At 39.2% G+C, this 6,156-nt stretch overlaps 1 pseudogene; it reads right to left on the bottom strand.

The window, feature by feature from the left end:
• Positions 1 to 1,148: 1,148 nt before the first annotated feature.
• LOC101562670 lies at positions 1,149 to 1,553 on the bottom strand (annotated as a pseudogene).
• Between the last annotated feature and the right edge of the window lie 4,603 nt (positions 1,554 to 6,156).

The raw sequence follows: 6,156 nt of genomic DNA on the forward strand, positions 1-6,156 counted from the left end.
ACTGCTGTGACGCAAAGTGCTATTCACATTCCTGTTCCACACAGCAGGAAACAAAGGTATGGAAACATTAAGGAATTCTCAGAGATTTCTCATCTTGTAAGTGGAAAAGCTGAGAGTCGGACCTTGGCAGCTTGCTTTGAAAACCATTTTTCAAAGTGTCAAAGAGCATGCTGCTGCTACACATGACTATTAAATTAAGGCCCATGGAATACAAGGGGATTCCCAAGTTTCAGTAGAGTCCATACTTACCTTTATGCTACTGTCAATCATCCACAATCTCCTCAGTTTCTGGGTAATTGACCCTTGGCGTCCTATAAATACAGCCACTGAGGTGAGCTGGTCTTAATCAGAATTTTTGTTTTTTAGCTTTGAATTATTTATTTGACACACAGTATTTCTGTGAGATTATTCTGCTTATTTTACAGATGAAAAAGATGTAAAATTCATTTTAGCTAAATCGTTTGGTGGCACTTTGAAATTCACATTTGCTTGTAATATTGAGTTATATGTGCCTCAGTAGTTTTAGTAATAAGGAATTAAGTGCTATTGGTTGCCTCCTTTTTACTTATAAAACATTTATTTTTAACAACAATAATATGTATTCACTTTAGAAATGAAGAAAATACCAAGAAGAAAAATCATTCATAATCCCACCATTAAGACTGTACATTTTATCTTTCAGACATCAGACATATATATGCTACATACAAATGTATTTTTACTTTTCAAAAATATGATATTCATACATGATTGACTTACAAATCTGTTTCTCATTCTTATCATCACAGGAAACTTTCTTCTTTTACAAATAGCAAAACTCCCATATTAAAATACAGAAGGGAGAGAGGGAGGAAGGCAGGAAAGGAGATAAAAATAACAAATATGTGTTATGCTCATGCACCAGCTCCCCACAATGAATGTAATCATTATTAACCACAAACATGTACTAATAAAAAATTTTAAAAAGATAAAGACTGGTAGATGGATTCAAAATACAGTAAGCAGCGAGATGCAGATAACAAAAGATGACCTAAAACCACTAAAAATAATAGGCTAGCATAGAAAGATGAATGGAGATATATTAGGAAAATGTCAATAAAAAGAAAGCTATATGGCAATGTTATTAATTACACAGCAATCAAACTAAACTACATTAAATACAGATGGGAACGGTTTCGGTGAACCTTCTAATGCAACACTATCAGTTTGTTTCTTACTCTCCTTATCTCATCGATTTCATAGATTTCTCTAAACTTATCTTCATTGCTTAAATGTCTGTTGTGTACATCTTCTTTAAATTCCTCCAGAGAGTGAATCAACCATTCTTTAAATGTTGCTTCTGGTTTTTCCTCTTCTTAGGGTTGTTCCTCCTCCCCTGGCTTTTCCTCAGTCTTTGACTCTTCCTCACACTTTGGCTCATTCTCATTTTCTGGTTTTTCTTCAATTTTTTGACAGGGTTTCATCTTTTATCTGTGTCCCTCTTCCTTCCTTCTCTCTTCTTTTTTCTTGCATATTCCCCTTTGAGTGCAGTTACTCCTGTTAAGTTCTGATAAATTGGCTCCTCTCACTGGCCTGGGGCACAGCCACCCACACTGCTGAAGGAAGCTTGTATCCATGCAAGAACAAGGACCAGACTAGGAGGATTTCTGCACATGTCGACTTCCAATCAGAATTTTTAGTTATGTCTCAGAAACCATGAGCACATTCTTCCACAGTGACAGGGCCCCTTCTCCAGTCTGAATTCCCATAAATAGACTTGGGAAGGTGGCATGAAAAAGAGAGTGAGGAGAGAAGCCATGTGGAATATACATACTTTCAATTAAAATATTTAAAATTGTGTCAAAATATACGTAACAGAATTTTCCACCTTAATCATTTTTTAAGAGTACACTTCAGTAGTGTTAAATACATCTACATTGTTAGACAACCAGTCTTTGGAGTCCTTGGCTTCTTGTGAGGATGAAATCTATATCCAGTTCACAACTTTTCATTTCCCAGTCTGGGCAGCTCCAGAGAGACTATGATTAAAAACAAATGAACAAACACCCCTGAAACTTAGGAGACATTTCCCAAACAGAGGAACCTGAGCAACCACTTTGCCTGCTCCTAGTCACTGTTCCAGGAGCCTGATGCTAACAGTTGGTTTAAGGGAATTCAACTCTAGGGATAGGGAGATAGCTCAGCAGCATAAGTCCCTGAATCCCTTGCATGTGCAAGGTCCTGAGTCTGATCCCTGGTACAAAAAAAACCAAAAACAAAATTCAGCTCTTTCTGAAATAAATTGTACAAAAGGATAAATCCAACTTTTATATGATGACACCATGGAAAAAGACAGGTAGATAAACAACAATTCTTGGTTAAGCCAGATAGCTCAGCAGACTAAAGCATTAGCTTCAGCTGAGCATAGGGACCAGGGTTGGATCCCTGGCACCACAAGCCATGCTGGCTCCACCCTGGGGCATGCTGAAACAGCAAATGAGACTGGACATGGTGGTGCATGCCTGTAATCCCAGCACTTGGGAGGCTGAAAGCAGGAGGATCACTACAAGTCCAATCTACATATTGCCTACAGTGAGATACTGTAGACCTTATAGTAAATACATAAAAAAGCCCCAATTCTTTACGTAGGAAGAAAACATTTAAAAATCTTTCCACATGGCAAAAGAACACAATAACCTAATTCTAATTTGAACAAGAGAAATACAGTGCAGCTATTGGCACTGTGCAGGAAGAGTGAATGCAGTAAGGTGACAGTTCAGTGGGGACCTGCTCCCAGAGTGCAGGGGATGCTGCTGAGCAGGTCTTTGGAGTTATACAACTTAGGGGAGGATCACAAATCAAGTGAGGCAGAAAGGAGAATTTGAAATGTCCATGGGAGAGAGACAAAACACAATTAATTTATCCCTGCTTGAAATTCATGAGGAAAACTGCAACAAGAGACAGAACAAACATTTTAAGAAACAAGCTGAGGAGATGTCACTGAGACACTGGGAAGGAGAAAACAGCTCCATTGCTGCTTGCCTTCCTGTCATAGGGAACCCAGGAAGGAGGGGCAGGAGGCCCAGGAGGAGAGTGGTTACCTATAGGCTCACTTGGGCAATTGATGACCCTGCAGAAGGGGAAGGGTGAGAGATTTCCACTTGAATCTCTACTATGGTTTTGATTTTGAACTATTTGAATGCATTATATATTAAAAGTATGGGGGCTGGGGAGGTAGCTCAATAGAATGAGCACTTGCCTGGCAAGTGTAAGGGCCTGAGTTCAATCCCCGGTTCCGAAAAAAAACAAAAACAAAAACGAAAGTATGGTAAGAGTCTAGCACTCAGGAGGTTGAGACAGAAAAACTGCCTCCAGTGTGAGACCAGCCTGCATAGTGAGTTCAAGGCCAACCTGTACTACATAGTGAGATTATTTTTCAGCAAGTTGAGAAAGAAATGTTTATCACATGGTGAATCTTTGAGATTATAAAGGATTTTGTATGAACGTGGCGAATCTTTGAGATTATGAAGCATTTTGTGGGCCTTATACTTAGTTTTCTATTTGTTCATTTTTTTCAGAAGCAAAGTTCCTCCAGGAAGATATCAGCTGAGCTGAGGCCAGTCTTCCCCTGGGCCTGTCCCCCATCTGAGTTGACTTTGCTTGTCCCTTGCCAGAGCCAGGGTCCCAGTTGGGGCTGTATTAGCGACCACTACGAGGACAAATCCCATCCTTATGGCCATCTGTTTGTGCCGCAGGGTGAGCACACAAGGGCATGGCTGTGTGATGGCAGCAGTGCTGTGGGTGAGAAAGGGGAGCAGTATTGTGACCCCTCTTTCCTGTTCTGCAGGCACACCTGGATTATACCAGCAGCATTGCCAGCAGACTCCAGGAAAATGTATGCTGTTGCCAAGCAAGTCTCCAACTTTTTTGACATTTAAAATCTTAGGAAAAATGATTTCATAACCATTTAAACAAGAAGTTGAGGATTGATGAACTAGACACTGCTCATTTGCTGTCAAGGGAAGCTAGGAATTTCTTTATCTTTTATTTTTAGTTTAACATAATATTATTCAAAGTATTTCATGAATATCCTTTAAAAGTCAAGTAGTTCTTCATGACTTCTTTAAGAAATGAGTACATTTTACTGTTTTCAGCCCCCATCTCATTGTGATATTTTCAGTAATTTTTAATATGTGGGGTTCTTAGTGTTCTTTTTACTTCTGCATTTCTCAATATGAGTTATATTGATATTTTTGGCCTTTAGACTTTAGCTATTATCCAGATACCTACTGTGATGTCTTTTAGGCACTATCTCACAGTTTAATTAGATTAACATTTGAGGACATTAATAATAAACCATTTCATTAGCCTTCTTTTTTGTGAGTTGATTAGTGATTTATTTCGTCTTGTTTTCTTTTGAAAAATCTAATTTTGATGGAACTTGTTCTGGAGATCAAACCAAGGGACTAGTGCATACCCTGAGAGCATTCTCCCAGCATGCTCTGCACTAACCCTGTGAATCTGAGGTGAATGTATCCCCAGATCCTTATCAGAAAGGGAAATCTTTCACTACCCAGGCATGGTGGTACACACTTATAATCCCAGCACTCAGGATATTGAGGCAGGGGGATAGTTGTGAGTTCAAGACCTTGAGCTCACTTTGTAGCTCAAGGCCTGCCTGAATTGCATAATGAAATCCTGTCTCAAAAAGACAATCAAAATCAATCAATCAATCAATCAATCAATCAATCAAAAAGAAATGGAAATGGAAATCTCTTCACAAGGAGTTTGTGTCTGGCCCATGACATGCTGATTATGATTATGTACTTCGGAGATATTGTTTCTGGGCACTTTCATTTCTGGTTTGGTTTCTTGCAGTTGGTCTTCCATGCTGAGGCCCATGGTGCCCTCATCCTCCCCTTGAAGCTGACTCTCTTCCTTCTGGACACAAGTTTCTAGGATTCCATGTCTTGCCCCTTCTGATTTTATCCTATTGATTTGTGGGGGGTTTATCCAGTAATATAACAAGTTGGTCTTCAGAATATAACTGCTTGATACTTTTCACTCATGCATCTATCTGTACTATCACACTTAAATAATTGTGTTATGGTTTGTGTCTAGTTGTCCCTCCAAAGCTTTATGCAGTCATGGGATGGACTTTTAGAGTCTGTGATTAGCTCATGATCCACTGGGATTATGGGTGCCAGCGCTTCTGGAATTATGGGTGTAAATGCTGCTGGGATTATGGGTGTGAATACTACAACTAGACAGCCTGAATGCAATTTAAGGGAGACAGACTTGCTTTCTGTAGCCATTGTTACTGTTACTCTTTTTTTTTTTCATTACCAGAGATTGAACTCAGGAGGGCACTTATTCTACTGAGCTATCTCCCTGGCCCTATTGTTCCCTTTTTGCTCTTGCTACTTTTCTGCTTTCCTTGCCATGAACTGCTGCCCTCTACCATGTGTGAGTCTGCTTTAGAGCCAGCTGAGTATGGACTGAAACCTCCAGTACCTGTAAGCTAAATCAACCTTTCCTTCCTTCATTTTGAGTGTCTGGTGTTTGTCCCAGCAACAAGACAAGAGAAACTGAGACAAATTGCTTGAACATTGACTTCTACATGGGAAGCCATTTCTGACCAAGGCAGTGTTCCTTCACACACTGTTTTCTAGAGATAACTCTTCCTGTTGAGGTGTCTAATGCAATCTGTCTAACTCTTCATTATGAACTCACTGGAAGTTGGAGAAATTGTCCATAACTCCATAGCTCCTCCCTTTGCTTCTCTCTGTGGGGACAAGGCGTGGTTGAAATATCTTGAAACATGCTATTTTTGTTTCAATGTCTTTGCAAGTGACATCTTGTTTTTTTTTTTTCTTCAGAGTTTCAAGGTATGAGCTGAATATCCTTCTCAGTATTCTGAAACTTTGCCACTAAGTGACTTGGGGAGGTTTTCTTCCCTATCCTCCTGCTGAACATTCAAAAGAATGTTTCTACCTGGAAGTTTAACTTAGTTTCTCTATTATTTTTCTCTTCTAGTTCTGTTGCTATTTACCCCATTCCTACAACTTCTATTTTTAAAAATTCTACTTAATAGATTTTTCTGAAAAACAGCTTATTCAAAACTTTTTCCTTTCATTGTCTATGTCTTGGATTTTATGAGCACTTTCTCAATTTTAC

The sequence above is a fragment of the Octodon degus genome, unplaced genomic scaffold, assembly GCF_000260255.1.
Source record: "Octodon degus isolate 3935 unplaced genomic scaffold, OctDeg1.0 scaffold00183, whole genome shotgun sequence".
Lineage (NCBI taxonomy): Eukaryota > Metazoa > Chordata > Mammalia > Rodentia > Octodontidae > Octodon > Octodon degus.